Genomic DNA, 18,783 nt, shown 5'->3' with positions numbered 1-18,783 from the left:
GTGAGACCCATGGGGTGGGCCCAGTGACTTTCTCAATCACCCGTTGCTGTTTGAGTTGGTAAAATTCCTTCTCTACTTGCAGGCACAGTTGGAATGGCACTCCCCTGTGCCTGAGAGCTACGGGTCTAACAGCCTCATTGATGTACAGTTTTTCTCTCAGGCTCTTCAGGCGCCCAAATCCTTTGAATAACTATGGGAACTCTTCTAGAATGTTCAAGGGTGCCAAGTCTTGCACTTGCTGGGTAAAGAAGACCAAACACAAGCCCTCCATAATGTGGCACCCAAGGAGAATGCCCATGTTTCCTCTGGCGACATGGAACCGAGCCCATGTTGTCTTTCCTAAATTTTCTTCTATTACATCTACGACTCCTCACAGTGCTAATGGCTCAGTTCCTATATATGTGTAGATCCGGGCTGTGGTGGGAGTCAGTTTCGGTCATGGCTTGAGTTTATGGAATTACTTTGAGTCTATGATGTTCACAAATGTACCCGTGTCGAGAGCTGTGATCCTAGTTCTTTCAATTTCAACAGTGCCTATTGACAGGTGTTGCTTGCAGTGGTTCTCTTTGCCAGTGAATGAGATTGTGAATACTTTCTCATCATCATGAAAATGATAATTGGGGTTATTCATATACTTTGGCCGATGAGCAGAATGTGATGTCCCTTTCTCATTGAGGAAAAGCTGCCTTAGGGCTGGCTGCCCTCCCTCTGTATCCTGTGCCAGTGTTCAGCCACTTCTACAGCACACCTTAGCGAAATGATTAATGCGCCCACATTTCAAACATGCCTTCCCTTGTGCTGGGCACACATTGGGCGTCTGGTATGTCAATCTGCAGTTTACGCACCCTTTGTTGGGTTGCTTTGGTGTGGTGGTGTTATGTGGCCCGACGGGCATCTTTGAATGGCTTCAACTTTATCCTCTTTGATCTTTATCGCCCGAGTTGCACTCAACAGGGCTGCCCAGATTGCCAATGCCACTTCCATATATTCAGCCCTACTGTCTACCAGTTTGTGAGTTCTTGCCAGTATCAGGATGTTGTCTAGGGAGATGCCTGTTTGTCGTAGTATGAGTTTTCTAAGGGTCGAAGACTGGCAGCCCTGGATCAGTTGGGTTCTTATTTCATCCGGTTGGTTGATGTCGGTGCAGGAGCTTGCCAAATTGTGTAGAAGTACTACACAACATCTATTGACTCGTCCTCTGTTTGTAGGGCCTTTCTCACTTTGAACCTCTCATGGTTGGCGTTAAGTTGTGGATCAAAGTGTTGGTTCAAAGCCGCCACTGCATCATCAAAATCATCAACTCTTCCCGTGTTGGGGCGGTGTTTGAGTTGTTTATATAGTACCGTGCCGCTGTTGTGTAGCATCATGGAGCTCCTCACTGCCCCATCTGTATCATGTGTGGCACAAAAGAAGTGCTGTAGGCGTCCAAACAATTGGCACCAGCATGGGGTGGCAGGGTCTACCAACTGGCTAAATGGCGGCACGACCATGACAAAATTATGCGCATATCGTGTAGCAACAGAAAGTGGGGCATCCTGTTGCTGGGCTGACATTCACATTTTTTGAAGCCGTAGGCCTGTGGCCTATGTGCCACTCACCATTTTGACTGGGCCCCTTCTGCTATAGTCTAAGTGGATCCTGAGGTTATTTTTTGGTTTCAACTCTGCCCCCTTTTGATGTGTGTATGCCCTTCTTATTAATGCACTCTCCCCTCTCAGTGTCACGCTTCGTCTAGGCCTTCCTGCAGGTTAGGTGACCATCCCTGTAACTGTTTCCTTATCCTATTAAACAGTTCCTTTTATTGTTCCTTATTTCTTCTTTCCTTTTTTTTCCAAAGTTCTTTTGTTGGCAAGACTGAGTCGAAGGGGGACAGCTACTTCGTGTGTGCCTCCCAGGGGAATCTGGCTCACACTGACTCACCCCACTTAATGCATTGTCCTGGGTAGGCTCTCCAGTGCTGAGGCATGATGCAGATGGCAGTCACTAGGTGGCAGTGCAGACATTCTTCCAGGCCGTGTCAGCCCAGCTTCTATTGTGGTCAGCGCCACCCACATGGAAAGTTGTAGAGGCAGCTCCAGGGCGGCATTCAGTGCTGGATGAGAGGGGGTGTAGCTTTGCGGCCGTTGCAGGGCTCTCATCACCTGTGGACCGGGCACATCTACTGTGAGTCAGCTGCAGAAGTGCATTGCGCCTTGCTCCCTCAGAGCTACTCACTCTCTTGCACAAGCACCACACAGGCATAGCCAAATAGCTGCTGGGATTCTGGTGTACCCTGCATGAAGGAACACCTTTGTCCTCGTCGCCAATGTGGAATCCTACAGCTCGAGGTAAGGACGCAATGGTGGGTTGCGCACTAGACAAAACGGGAAGACACACACACACTGGATAATGGGTTATCACCAAGTCACCATGAGCGATCACTCAGTGTTTATTTAGGCCTCGGGCCACCCAAGCCCTTGGGCTGTGTGCTCCATAAATTGTACGGTAGAGGCAGAGTGGCACTCTACATCTCTTGGGCCAGTAAATTAAAACAAATTGTGACCACGTCTGCGCCCGTCCATGCCTGGACAGCGCCCAGTGCCACGTGCCCTGGTTCTTTGACCAATACAATGACAGCATCCTCCTTACCATCAGCACAGGATCTCCCATCACCGAAGGACTCCCAAAGACACTTCTCCTGCCGGTGCTGCAGCCAACATGCGAACCCTCCACAAACTCACCACAGAAATCCAGGACCTCAAGGACGCCACTTCTCCCAACATCAGTTTCTTTACGGAAACCTTGATCAACCACTGCTCTGGTACGAACATCGCCACTGCTATCCTCGACAGCTACAAAATGACCTACAAGGACCGTGCCGAAAGACCGGGTGGATGCATCACCATCATCCACAAGAACACCCTCCACCTGACAACTCGCTTGTACGATCCAACTACAACCATGGAACACCTCTATTTCCAGATCCAGATCCAGACCAACCCCAACACCACCCTCACTGCACTCTCATATCCGGGCCTCCTGGCTCCCATCTGCCTTTCACTGATGCCATCGTAGGCCTCATCGCACCCCAGGCTCTTAAATCCACCATTTATATCCTACTCAGTGACCTCAACTTCCACCTGCACAGCTCCAGTGACCAGAACCCCACATCCCTGCTGGAGAACCTCACCACAAAGTAAACAGCGCCCTCAAAGACTAAATCAATGCCAATGCACACACAGCACACACCACTTTGCCATTGTGAAGGAGTTTGCCAGGCCCAACAGTGAGACCACAGACGTCCCACCCTCCTAAGACCTCTGCAACAAACTCAGCACCTTCTTCCTCCACAAGACCAAGCAAATATGCAACAGCTTCAAAACCCACAACTGTCCCACAGTGCCCATCACCAAGCATGCAACCTCGCCGCACCCCAACAGACCCTGGTCTACTGGACTCCACTTACCATATATGAGACACTCGCAGCCATGAAGAGCATCCACTCCGGAGCCCCATCGGATCATGTCCATATCACATCTTCCATAGAACAGACACCTTCATCCCCCCCCATAGGTTAATCACACCATCAACTACTCCCGCAAAACAGCTTCCTTCCTCGATGACTGGAACACACTGAGATCAGTCCCCTGCTGAAGAAGCCATCCGCCGTCCCAACAAACCTTAGGAACATCAGACCCAACTCCCTTCTCCCCTTCCCAGCCAAGGTCTTCGAGAAGGCCATCAACGTTCAACTCTCCGAGTCCATCGCAGAGAATCACATCCTGGACATCTCTCACCACCACCGCTACCACAGACGACATCCGCTCCCTCCTCAACCAGGGTGAAACCACAGCCCTTATCCTACTAGACCTCTCCGCTGCGTTCAATACCGTTTCCCACAGCACCCTAATCACGAGACTCCACAATGCCGGCATCTGCACCAAGGCCCTCGGCTGGATCCACTCCTTCCTTACTGGCCGAACACAGCGAGTCAGACTGCCTCCATTCCTCTCAGAAGTTACAGAGATCAGCTGTGGAGTGCTCCTACCTGAGCCCCACCTTCTTCAATGTCTACATGGCCCCCCTTGGCCTGCTTCACTGGACACTCCTCTCACCCCCACAGACCACACCTATAACCTCTGCATCATAATGGACTCCTCGCTCACAATGACCGCCAGATCAATGCCATTTCCTCCTCCTGCTTTCACACGCTCTGCATGCTTTGAAAGACTTTCAGATAGATCCCCACAGAATCCAGAAAGACAGTCACCCACTCACTCATCACCAGTAGACTCGACTACGGCAATGCACACTACACCGGCATCACCCAGAAAGAGCTCAGGAAACTTTAGAACGTATGAAACACCACAGCCAGACTGGTCCTCAACATCCCCTATCACAGACACATAACATCACACCTCCAACAACTCCACTGGCTCCCAGTCAACAAAAGAAACACCTTCAAGCTCCTCACTCATGCCTACAAAGCTCTTCACGACGCAGGACCAGCATATATGAACAACCGCCTCTCATTCCACGTAGCCGCCAGACAACTTCGCACCACCCAACTTGCCTTGGCTGCTGTCCTACTGATTAACAAGACCAGAACCGGAGAAACATCTTTCTCCTACCTCGCCGCCAAGACCTGGAACACCATGCCCCTCCACCTCAGGCAATCCCCATTGCTGACGTAATTGAGGATGGATCTCAAGACCCAGCTCTTTGACTGAACCTCCAAGCCCAGATGGATCAGCAGCCCCCTCCCCCCAGCACCTTGAGACCCTCACAGGTGAGTAGCCACACTTTACAAACTCCTGATTGATAGGCCTAAAGGCTACTATCCAAATTCAAAGAGAAACTGCCCTGAAGAAGCAATGTGATTTATACTGCGAAAGACGTGTTGGCTGTTTTGTGTCACATTATTATCAGTCCTCTGCCGTTTTTCTTTGGAAGAATACTGGACTAGTCTGCTAAGTTTTATGCAGTACAAACATCTTTGTGACTAATGATGTGTCAAAAATAGAATAGGGACAGCTTTGATAAAAATAAAGTAAAGGATTGAGAATGTTTATGTGTTTTACTGATTCTTACCAATGTGTTATTAAAATAAATTGTATAAATGATGTTGTATGCTATAATAATTTCTTCTTCAATGTAGTCAGTCAGTGTTATTGTTTGATAAAAGAAAATGAAAGTGTCAAATCAATACGCTCCAGAGCGATCATCTGGAGAGGGCGTAGAATAATCCTGGAGTGGTATTTCAGAGTCTAAATATAAAATAGGTGAGTATAGTGTAATTTTTTTAGATAAGTTGAGAGAAATGGAATGTGTAATGCTTAACGGGAGCTGTATGTTGACACACCAGCAAATTATAAAAGAAAGCCCTACCTGCTCTTTAACAATTGATTATGCAATTACAATATTCAAATCATTCCATTTTGTCACTGATTTCCAAGTAATCAGTAATTATCTTAGCGACCACTGTCTTTTTCAACTGGGAATTGAGCTGTCCACGCATCATAATTCATCATGGTGCTTAAGATGAGGCATCAGACATGCAAACTGCATGCAATCGCTTACACTGTCATTCAAGTATTAATGCCTAATTACAGGGCATGAGTCAGGAAAAATTAAGCACTACTGAACACGCCTCTGTTTTGGCTTGCCTGAATAAGGTGATTGAAGAGTATAAATCCACTCTATCAATTTTTATGTTCAACATTATGATCATGTAAGCATTTTCCCCTCCAGGTGAACTGTGAAAAGAGATAAACGTAAAAACCAAAAGATTTCCAAAATAAATAAATTGGTTCAAAGTCAATGTTAAAACTGAACATGGAGGACTCGTTTACCACTAAAAGAACAGGAAATATGTATTAGTGAAACGATAATACAATTCTCACTGTTTACTACACATTTTAGCATTAATTCATTGTTAACGTGTCAGCCTAGCATAGCTTAAGCAGAAAACAGTGTTATTTGTGAGTTTAAAACATTACACACCATTCATTTTGCGAATTACACATGTGGCCTTGCCATGCAAAACCCTTTAATCCATTCTAAACACAAGATCATTACATTTACAGTTATTTTCACATTAATTCTGATTAGTTAATGCATATTTGCAAAGTAAGCTTCCCACGTGTAGTGTAAATGTGCACATTAGTCGTTTAGACACTACTTACTGTTAGTACGCATTGTAGGGGTGTTCAATCGAGCAGGATTCTTTTAGCGAAATCCTGCTCGATCACCTTCATGTAGGTGACTGACTTTCCCCACTATTGGCTACCAGCTGCTACCTGCTGCTGCTGTGCAAAAGTTCCTAGTCCTTCACCCTCAGGGAGTCATAGGGTGGAGGGTGTAACAGAGGGTTTGGGAGACGAACCAGACAAAGGCACGTTTTACACTGTCAGTGAAGTCTGGGCAGGATATTGAAGATTATTGTGGCAATTTTTACAGTGGCATTGGAGTTTGGGCAGGATATTGAAGTTCTGCAGTACATGTGAGAAATATCACCTTACATTCACGTCATGGATGGAGGCGGGGCGTAGCTGTTAAATTGGGTATCAGGTGAGTTACAGACTTTTGTCTCTTCTTGCCTTCATTGGACTATTATCTGAACTACCTTACTCTACTGTATCATCCCACTGGAGGTGATGTGACTCTGTTGTGATTGTGTGAAAGCAATTACAACTGACTTATAGTGGATCTTGGAACTTAACCTAGTGGGTTTATAAAAGCAAGATTCGACTTGATTAGAGTTTTTTCTGGACATTGACATTCAAAAAAATTATCCGGATGCAAAAAAACTATTTGCTCCACATCCTGAAATCTGGGAGCAATGATTATTCAGACAAACAGAAACAGGGTGGTCGAAAAGATTATAAAAACCATAGGAAAACCAGTCCTCTAAAAGTGTCTTCAGCAGCTGTCTCTGAGAGAGCATCATCCACTGCATCTCTGTTAGTCAAATCGATCCTTAACTTTGTCATAAAACATTTCAATCTCTCCACTAATCGATCCCAAGACGATTATTTAATTCTACCGTCTGATGTTAAATGTTGAACGTAATGATAACAAGAATCGTAATGGTGAGCAAAATGTCAGCAGTATCAGTGAGTCACCTTTATCGTCATTGGCTAGAGGATCAAGACTTTCATCCTTACATCACCCATCTTATACATTTACTTGGTATCCTTCTTTTAATGTAAGGAACCCCAAAGGGTATATTGGAAGCCCTGGCGGTTGTTGACAAAAACTCAGCAAAACAAATCATGCCTATTGCAAAAAAGTTAGCATCAGCTAGCCCTCATTGATAAGACCATTATAGCTACATTCCCAAATGAGGAAAATGTTGGCAACTGCGAGGATAGCAATGCTGAAAGATCTGATGCAAAAAGGCCCATTAAGTACTCAGTTGATGCCCAATTTGCTCACTGCCTTCTGAAGCATAGCTCTTAAGGGCTGGTGATAGTTGAAAAAAAGATATTAAAATTATAGGTATTTGAAATTGTGTTCCAACTATAATAATTGTAATAGTAGAGCCTCAGGTTCTACTCCTCTTATTGGTATTTATTTCTAGCTGAAATGCAGGTAATTCAGGCATCATGTGTCTCTCACTAAGAATTAACTTAGAGCTTGGCAGTCTAGTTACTCCATCACAATGGTGATGGGTATACCTCAGCGCATGTGCTTTGTATTTTAGGGGGAACATCCTTTACGACGCGGATTTTACTCCGCAGTGCTTTTACGACGCGTCCGTTACAATGCAAGTCGTAACCACGACTTGCGCTGGAGGGCGCGAGAGGATTAAGAATAGTATATTTACTATTCCAACACCTTCCCTAGTGTCCACGGGGACTGGTGTTAGAATAGTAAATTATACTATTCTCAATCCGCGCCCTCAATGCAAGTCGTGGTAACAACTTGCGTTGTAAGGGACGCGTTTTAAAAGCACACGTTGTGACGGTACGCGTCGTACCGTCATACATCCGTATTTAAGGCATTTGTAGGAAGGAGGACGGGATATCCTTCTCATTTGAGACTCAGTAACAGTCCTCCAAACTCTAAATCAAGCCCCTTGCTCTTTATAGCTCAGTGGGATAAGGTACTAGCTTCCAAATAAAAGTGTTAACCATAGATTATTGACAGTGCAATAAAGATCATCATGAACTAACAAGAAACCAAGGAATATCAGAAAAAAAAAACCAATTCCTCAGGGTATGTGATAGACCTTAATCAGTCATAACACACGTCCCACCCCTTCTCCAGACACAACACATGTTTAAAGGGCAAAAAGAGTCAAATTACTTTATGAGAAATTGACCTCACACGTCTTCAAATCTAGTCAGCAAGTCTTCAGTCTATACATGACCTTTTCATATGATGCCACAATAAGCATGTCTTATACCCATGTGTCATAAAATGAGACTGTCGTCTACTAAAATCTCAGGATTCCAATTCTCGCCACTGCAATAGAGGTTCAAAATCTATCTGTGATGCTTTTGTATACTTTCTGGGATATCAAATGTATCATGTAGAAGCACAGTTCTCACATATAGTGGGGGTGCTATTCTTAGCACTTTCTTCCTCCCATTCCAGATATATTACCAGTAATGGTTTCATTTCAGACAATCCCGCTGAATATGGACGATGCCACAATAGGAATAAACATTTCTGCAGCAAAGAAGGATGGGCTTAGCCGAGCCGATTGTATTCAGCATGGAGACCAGTATCACTAGTGTAGAATTTTAAAGTAACCTAATTTCAACCCTTTCGCCTTAGATTTCTGTTGTGAGAAACAACCTGATCACTCCAATCCTCCTTGGTGAATTGGATTGGAAGTCATTGTTCCCACCAGACTCTGAGATCTGAGACTGTGGGCTAAGACAAACAATGATCGATAAGGACACCGTACACTCCAAACACAACTCCCTTGAAAGACCCCTATGTGTGCAAGCGCTTGAGAATGATAGACTGGTCAAAAAGTCATAGAACTCAATCCTGACAGTTTTCTCAGGCAAGTTATTTGCTGCCGAAATTTTCAGAATTGTGAATCAATCAATCCAAATTCAGGTTGCAAGGTGGCGGATCACTTAAAGAGACCATCTGAGCTCAAGGGATCAATTTTATGAATTCCCTTGGATTTGTTTTTCAAATTGACCAGGACGTGGCAGTTCTGTCCACAAGAATTTTCCTGCTGTCCGACAAAGGACATTTCCTATCATAAACAACTAACTTTTTGTGTGCCTTTGAGCCAGGCCTTACTGGAAAGAATGAATGATCAACTTTGAGTCTATTCTAGGTCTCCACACTCTTGCGTATTAAAAAGGCAGACCCCCATCTCTCTTTCCATGTGAGCTAATAATGGAAGGGGAAAGCAAGTATTTTCCTTGAGGCGCCTGATGTGCAATCTAATACATTGCACATTTCCACATAAGGAAGGTGGTAACCACCACACTCCTGTGAAGAATGGATTTGGTAACCACCACACTCCTGTGAAGAATGGAGGTGGTAACCACCACACTGCCGTGAAGAATGGAGGTGGTAACCACCACACTCCTGTGAAGAATGGAGGTGGCAACCACCATACTGCTGTGGAGAATGGAGGTGGTAACCGCCACACTGCTGTGAAGAATGGAGGTGGTAACCACCATACTGCTGTGGAGAATGGAGGTGGTAACCGCCACACTGCTGTGAAGAATGGAGGTGGTAACCACCACACTGCTGTGAAGAATGGAGGTGGTAACTACCACACTCCTGTGAAGAAGGGAGGTGGCAACCACCACACTGCCGTGAAGAATGGAGGTGGTAACCATGGTAACCACCACACTGCTGTGAAGAATGGAGGTGGTAACCACCATACTGCTGTGGAGAATGGAGGTGGTAACCGCCACACTGCTGTGAAGAATGGAGGTGGTAACCACCACACTGCTGTGAAGAATGGAGGTGGTAACCACCACACTCCAGTGAAGAATGGAGGTGGTAACCACCACACTGCCGTGAAGAATGGAGGTGGTAACAATGATAACCACCACACTGCTGTGAAGAATGGAGGTGGTAACCACCATACTGCTGTGGAGAATGGAGGTGGTAACCACGACACTCCTGTGAAGAATGGAGGTGGTAACCACCATACTGCTGTGGAGAATGGAGGTGGTAACCACCACACTCCTGTGAAGAATGAAGGTGGTGACCCCCAAACTGCTGTGGAGAATGGAGGTGGTAACCACCACACTCCTGTGAAGAGTGAAGATGGTAACCACAAATTGAGTTTCGAAGCATTTAAACGTAGCTGAAGCAAGCTGGCATATTCATTTTTTTCTGCACCATTCCCTGCAATGAAAATTGCAAATTGGACAAAGGAGGACTGAGGTTAACCTATCTAGTATAGGAGAGAGATTGTCCCTTTCCATGTGCTCAAGGCCGTTGTTCACCAGGATGCCCAGGTATTTCAGACGTGATGTCTTCTAGCGGAATGTGTGGACTACAGGAAGCCTGTAGTGATTCATTCTTTCAGCGGGGGGGGCTCACAATTCCCCCGGTTTATACTATACCGCAAAACTTGGGAAAAGGTGAGATTTGTAATATAAACTCTTGAACAGAGGTCTCCTGTTGCGACAGGATCACTAGTGTATAGTTTGTTTAGAACAGGATCTTCTGTTTACGGCTGGGGTGAAATTACCACGTATGTTTAGGGTGACCAACCGTCCGTAAATTTCACGGACTGCTCGTTATTTGGGCCTCTTGTCCGTTGTCCGTCAGGAAGTCTTTCGCGGACGCCTTTTGTCCGTAATTCTGGGCGTTGATGCAAGCTGCCCCCCCTGCAAGCAGCCTGAGAATTCCCACTGCAGGGGGGGCAGCTCGCCCTGCTGTGAACTGAAAGGCCTGCAGCAACCCCTCTTGGCACAGATTGCTATCAGCCATTATCATTCTGTTGTCTGGCTGATTATCAAACACAGAATGATAATGGGACCCTCTATATATATACAGCATTTGCTGGGCTTCATCCTGCAGAGGTCTTCATACAGTAAGTGCGCCCCCCTGGGGTTCTGTGACTGCATTGGGGGGGGGGGGGGGGGTGCAAATTCTTTAGCAAAGAATTGTAAATGAAGACGGCCTGGAAGTGTGGCCTTCTTTATTGGCGCAATTCCAGGCGGTTTTCATTGAAGTGTATAATGTACAAACCGTGCTATGGGGGCTGGGGTCATTTGGAGGGGTGGCAGGGTCAAAGAGGTGGCTGAGAAGAACAAACACTGGGGCAGATTTATGTTAACTGGCGCATCCCTCGGGATGCGCCAGTTAACATGCGCCACAGTGCGCCACAGCTACGCCACCCATGGTGCGCCGCATTTATGATGCGGCGCACCATGGGGCAAAAACGGCACAGATGCGTCACGCATCTGTGCCGTAAAAGTGACGCATTGCTGGAGTTGCGTCGCAAGCGCGACGCAGCTCCAGCAATGCTCTGTGGGGGCCTATTCTTTTAATGCTGCCTCAAGCCTTACGTCTGCTTCAAGCAGGCGCAGGGTTTTGACGCAGCATTGCCCTGAAAGTGACTGAGTGAAATCTCATAGATTTTACTCAGCCACTTTCAGGAGGCGTTCCTGCGCAGGAACGCCCCCCCCTGCGCAGGAACGCCTCCTCATGGAGCAGTGCTGTACAACGTGATGCATCTCCTAGATGCGTCACGTTGTAAATAGGGCGCAGGGATGCGCCACGTTTCCGCGCCGTTGCGTCACGCAACAGCGGGGTAAACGTGGCACAAGCCCTTCATAAATCTGCCCCTTTATTTAATATGCAGTTACGAACGCAAAAAAGCAACACGCACACAATGAAATAAAAAATAAATTCAGGTTTAAACATCATTTTATTCTGGCAAATCCTCGGAGCACAAAAGCAGCCCCACCTGCTCATTGTCATTCTGTATGCTGGCTGATTGTCACATACAGAATGACAATGGTCCAGTATAGGCTGGTAAAGCATGTGGAGGGCCTCCCCCAGGCTCTGTCTAGGGCAGGGCATTTAGAAGAAATGTGCAAGAAAAAGCCAATGTTGCTACATGAGAATCCAGCTCAACAAAAGGAGCTGGCGAAAGAAGTTAAAAAGAAGGGGCTAGAGTTCTTTCAGAGTCTCGTCATTTCAGAACTGATGCATTTTCAATATTATATTCAAGGAAGCCAGATTGCTACTTTTTTATTTTATGCAAACTAACAACAATTGACAAAGCCAATAGTTCTGGCTTGTTGCAGGTGTAACATTACTTGTTGTTATATATCTGGATACAATGACAGAAGAGGCAAAATACCAGTCAGGCAGCACACTATATTAAGCACAGATTTTTAGCTTTCGTGTTTTAAGCCACACCCTTAATTACATCGAACACACCCTTTGGAGAAACCCCCCGGTATTTTCATCCCACTTAAAGCCCTGGAAACAACACCATCTCACAGTCACCTCAGGGCCTGGCACTGTGCATCATGCATGACCCATGAATTTCATGTTTTCAGATTTCCTATGTGCAGGGGCATAGGGAACCCCACCCCACCCATTGCTTTGGGAACTACAGCATGGGTGAAATTCTTGATGGGCCTCTTCTGTCTGCAATTCTGCAGACAAAGGCTCAGCTCATAATTAATATAAAAAGGTGGGTGAGTGAGTAAATGAAGGGATGGGTGGATGACTGGATATATTAGTGAGTGGATGAATGAAGGGGTGAATGGGTGGATAATGAGAGAAAGGATGTATTGATGAGTGAGTGGAATGACGGATGAGAGAAACGGTAAAAAGATGTATGTATGGGTGGAAGGGTAGATCGATGGGTAAAAGGGTGGATGGATGAGTGAAAGGATGGATGGATGAGTGAACGGGTGGGTGATGGGTGTGTTAATGTGTGGATGGATGAGTGAAATGATGGATGGATTGATAAATTGATAAGTACAAGGGTGAATGGCTGGACCGATGAGTGAGCGGGTGGATGTAAGGATGGATGAGGGAGTGAAAGGGAGGGTAGATGGGCAAATGGATGGATAGATGAGTGAAGGGGTGAAAGGGTGGATGGATGACGGATAGGATCAATGGATGGATTCATGAGTGGATGAGTAGATGGATGGGTGGAAGGAAGGATGGCTAATTGAAAGGGTCGATGGATTGATGACTGAAAGGGTGAATGGGTGGAAGGATGAGTGACTGGGTGGATGGATGAGTGAGTGAAAGGATGGCTGGATGGGTGAAAGGATAAAATGCTGGATGGATGAGTGAATGGATGGATGGATAATGGATGGATGAGTGAAAGGGTGGATAGAGGGATGGATGAGTGAAATGATGGATAGAAGGATACATGATGGATAGGTTTGCAAATTATTGAATATGTTTGGATATGGATGAGCTTAATTATATTCTAATGCGCGACCTCCTCTGATGTGTCTGTAAAACATACCTTTGGTCCTGAATTTTGACCTCCTGTCCTGAATTTTTGTCCTGAATTTTGAACCTTTGTCCTGAATTTTTACACTCACCGTCCTGAATTCGCACCCATGTCAGTTGGTCACCCTACGTATGTTATTGTCTTAATGAATGGCTATTGTGACCGACCCTAACAACAGCAGAAATAGCAGCAGCAAAGAGGACCCTTGATGAGAAAGAATAACACATTATAATGTATACCTATCACACCTTTGGATGCTTCAAACTTCTGGGGCTTATTTACAAGCCCCTTGCGCCACCCGTACGTCACTTTTCCCATGTTAAAAATTACGCAAAAGTGGCGCAAGGGGCTTGTAAATAAGCCCCTCTAATTCCAAGGAAAAGACGTGTCACTCTTATTCAAATATTGTTTCTAACTCTCACCCATGACCATGGCGTGACACACCGTGGTAAATGTAATCGCATTTAATTCAATGTTTAAACTCAACTAAAGTTGACATTACTCATTGAAAAGTATTATGTTTACGTTCAGTATACCTGGAGGCAACTGACACTGACACATTGCCAGAACTTGTTGGCAATCTGTGTTTTTTGTATGCTGCGTGATACACGACAGAAAGTTATATGACTAATGTGGAGTATAAACAATTCTTCTATAATTAAATCGGAGCGTGTAGCCAATTCTGCATTGTTTGCACCCTTAATCACAGTATGTTCCAAGTGCTCGGAAAGCTTAAGATTCGGAGCAGACAAGGACACTGCTTTAAATTGTAGACAGCGCGAACAAGCATTCGTTAACATATTTCACTGGATTCCGGATTTCTGTAGAAAAAAAAATGCCGACAGTAGAAAACATCGTTCCTTTAGATTTCACAATCTTTTAAAGCGTCGCACAGTAGTTCAAGCTTTACTATAGTACTGCACCAAAGTAATATCTTTATTCTGGAGTTGCACGTACTCTCTTAGGTCACGTTAGTGGTAAACATTAGCACTTACCTTAGGGTTTTGATAGCTTTGCACAGCAGCGTCTGATTATTTGCACAGCAATGTCAATTCTAGGCAGTCTCACAGCAGCGCTGTCTTCAGTTTAGCTTTGCACACCAGCGCTTACGTTATGCAAGTGCCTTTTATGATAGTGTGTAGTTCGGCGCGTACTTAATGTTAGAGCTGTGCAGTAGTGTCAAATCTGTGGGAGTGTTGCACAGCTGTGTCTACTTTATCTTTCAGCGTTCCGTCCATCCTCTCCTAGTGTTTGCTTTGTTCGCCCTAAATTGGCAGGGTATGCCTGAACGTGGGTCCCTTGCTCACTTAGCCACTGGATTTAAGCTAGCCTGGCTGATGAGGGCTGTTAGCCTGAAACCGGTCCCAGGATGCCTGTTTCTGGTCCAGGTAAGACATGGTTTGGCAGTTCAGGCTGTACTGTTCCCATGATGTTTATAAACAACAAGGGACCCTAAGTAAATCAGCAAAGGACCTTAGGGAAAAAAAAATTGAAAACAACCACAAGACGCATTGACGAGTAGGACTTGATACAGACTGATCCGGTACGTCCTTCATCTCACACAGCGATGGTATCTCCGATCTCCCTGACTGGTCCCGACTTTGGGGACCTCTGAAAACACGTAATTCTACCCGGGTTCTTGCCATGATTTTAATAGTGTGTGAGGCTTGTAACGATTAGGCATTCATGAAATGTCCTGATGATGATCCCAGCAATCTAAATGTGGGATCGAAACGCCGTCGACCAATTCATGTGCCATATACAGTGTGCATAACATGTACTGTGTTATTGTAATGGTGCATCCTAGAATATGTGTTCACATTGTGATTTAATGAACAATTTAAGCTTTTTTTGCCTAAAAAGCCCTTTCCTGTTCACTTTGAATGTACTAAAGTGTATTTGTGTAATTTAGGTACAGGCTTGTGCCCCACACCGTGAGAGTGTTGAAGGATATTCTCTTTGTATTTTGCGTTATATAGTAAAAATACCTGTTGACCACTGTCCGGCTGGACAAGTCGCTTCAATACAGAATCCACTGTGTCTGTATTCATTTATATGATTTATCCTTTGTTGCATGGGACCAAAGTACTGTTCCCATGAGGCACAGAGTCAAGACTGATTTGCATATAGCTGTGTCTGAACTGGGGTGGCGAAGTGACCTAAAGAATGATGATGGATTCAACCCAGATCTGTGACTGGAGGTGAGTGAAATATTTCAGCCCTCCGTCCATCATCTCCTTGAGTTTACTTTTATCTTTGCCATGAACTGTAAGACGTTTTTGTTTTGTTTTACTTCATTGATTTTACAGAGCACTGGTGCGATTGCGAGATGCTTCAGAGTGCAGGGTGAATGGGCAGCAGGGGGAGTGGGAGTGAAAGAGGAAACAACAGATAGAGTGATTGTGGTCGTTCTTTCCTAGTTACTGTCAAAAGAGATGGGTTTTTAGATGTTTATAGAATTTTCAGTATTACACCTCTTAGAACTTAAGCAAACCAAAGGAGGGACATTTGAGAAGGTGTAGAACTTCCCTAAATTGTTTGTATCTCACTGACACTAGTAAGATATGGTGTGGAGAAGCTAAAGAGCCTACTAAGGCCCTCCTTAAGAGTTGCCTGGAGTGGTATTCTCTTATCACTGGCGTGGATACCACTATGGAGACCTATGAGATGTTGGGTGTTTATTGGATCAAGAAACACAGGATCTGGTTTTACCAGGTGTTGAACCGCACAAAGTAAAAACACAGGTGCAGAGAGGGTGGGACCTGCGGGCCAAGAGACAGCCCAGCTCCAGCCCACCACCGTGTACCAAGAGGGAGGGACCAGACAAAGCTTCTCACAGAAACTCCCAAACCTCTCCACCCACCCCATGCCGCAAAACACAAAACCCTCCTTGTCCATTTCCTCAGACCTGCAGATGGTTAATAATTGGGTTAAAGTCTGTGGAATCAGGTAAAACCTGTAGTAAAAGACTGGGTAAATCCAGATTGGGTAGGTTATTCTCCATTTCGAGCACTTTAACTCATAATACCTGTTAACTCATACAAAATAGTGCCCAAAAGCATCATTACCAATTAAGCGCTCTGATATCCTTCGGGATCAAGTTGGCGCTATGTAAAACTTTATAAATAAATAAAAATAAAAAAATCCCCCTAGTAGCGCCCGCAGATTATCGGGGAACTTGTAATGAGAACCTTGATGCTAGATTTGAACCCCAGGATTATTTTAGGGGTACACTGCAGTATTTTCTTTATGTTAATTGTGAGCGATCATTAGCTATCTAATGAGAACCCTCTGATTAGTTTTCTTACCACACCCTAGTTTTTTATCCTCTGCTGAAGTTTGAGGCCTGTAATTTTTTTAATCAGATCTCGTGTGCATCTGTGTTACAGGAAGCCTATTCACCCTACTACATTCACACCAGTAGCAGGAGTGTGGACTGCTACAGGACAACCCCCCCCAGCATATACCTGGGTGAGTAGTAGTTATTTAACAAAAACACAGAAGTAAGTACCCCTATTGATGTTGGCAGAAATACCTACATGGGCTATTTGCAACTTTTAAGGTAGGCTAAGCAAGAGATACCACGTTTCTCTCCATATGTCTCAATGTACTTACTTCTCTCTGCTGTGATAGCTCTTAAATATTATTATTTTGCACAATATATAGATTATAGTATTGAGCTCTAAAATCTATGAATTAGCCTTTGGTGAGATCTTTCTCTGAGTGTATGTTACTATTAGTAGGCTCAGTTCATACATTAGCCCAGTCATTTAGGAAGCTGCCCTCAACTGATAAGGACCGTCCAGAATAGGTCCATCACTGGCACAAATTACCTCTTTCTGGAGCTCCTGGGTTCAGGCAATACCCATTAAATCTTGCTAGGGTGTGAAGAGCCCCCAAAGGCAATAGTCATTATTCTCAGTGGAGAAAACAAAAATCTATCAGGCCTTTGAGGTTGCACAGCAAGAGAACTGTGCTCCGCATTGGTATGACGGCCTGAACAATCTTGGAAATACTAGCAAAGTAAGAATTATGATGATTATTGTTATCATCATCATCATTTGGAGTTTTGTAAAGTGTAAATGCTATGCCAAAGAAAACGTCCTGGCGCTAGACCACCCAAACCACTGAAGGATGCAACAGTTCAGTACAGTTAGCTAAGCCAAGTTTTCAAGGACTTTTTGCGGAGGTAAAGTTATTTGCCAACTGGAATGCGTAAATGTTTTCCGTGTGTAGCCGTGCGCTATAGAAGAAAATAAATAACATAACATAACAAGTTTTAAACATACAAATAGGAGAAAGTCTGACTGGCAAGCTTGTAGGGAGGAAAGCAAGGTAAAGTGGTCATTTGCAAGAAAGCCATATGAAACACTTGTACAGAATTCTAAGGAATTAGTTTGTCAGATAAGATGGTTCTTTCTTGTTAAGGGACCCACAAGCAAAACAGGGTTTTTAAATGTGGGCACATTTTTGCACCAACAGCGCAATTTTTTGTAGTAGTGAGAAACCTGTGAACAACAGACAAATTGAGGGTAAGATGAGCAGAAGAGTTTTGGTTCACCTGTAAGTCGTGAATTTTGTGTGCCAATGTACCAAGGTAGAGTATGTTGCCTTAATACAAACAAAGATCATTAGCACTTGCAAAATGGTTTTGGGAGTAGCCAGAGGGAGAAAGGAGAACATTTTGCGAGGCATTCTAAGGATGGAAAAACAGATTGCAGTGACTTGATTGACTTGGTTTTCCAGAATTAGATTTGGTCCAAACTGTTTGTGGGTTTAGTGGAACTATGTTGGGGGCCCAGGTCAGCTCGCCACCACAAAGAGGACCATTTGTAACATAGCCTACAAAACATTAGGACTTCAGTTTTGTCTCTGTTTAATTTCAAACAGCTGGATTCCATCCAGGAGACAATAGACAGCATACAATATTGGAATTTAGCTTGAGTATCAGCATAGTTGTTGGAGAAGGTAATGACAATTTGAGTATCATTGGTGTTAAAAACTACCTCGAATCCAAAGGATCTCACTAGCTCAGCATGAGGAGAAACCTACATGTTGAAGAGATTTGGACTTAAATAGGAGCCCTGAGGGACAACAAATGAGAGGAGGAAGTTACAAGATCAAAATGATCCCTCCACATCTTGGGATCTGGAAGGAGAAAAGGGAACAAACAAATTCTAAAGCATGCTTGCAAATGCCAGTGTTCAACAGATTATTAAACCTCGGGTTGGATCCTTACAGTTCAGCAAGGTTGAACCACATTAAACTAACAATAGAAAGCATCTTGTCTGAAGCAATTTGAACAAATCATTTACCACATGTTCAAGAAATGAATTAGCTTGATCAAATAGGTATTTCAACATTTACTATCATCTTAT

Source organism: Lissotriton vulgaris, chromosome 5, assembly GCF_964263255.1.
Source record: "Lissotriton vulgaris chromosome 5, aLisVul1.2, whole genome shotgun sequence".
Lineage (NCBI taxonomy): Eukaryota > Metazoa > Chordata > Amphibia > Caudata > Salamandridae > Lissotriton > Lissotriton vulgaris.
Note: the sequence above shows the minus strand (reverse complement) of the source record.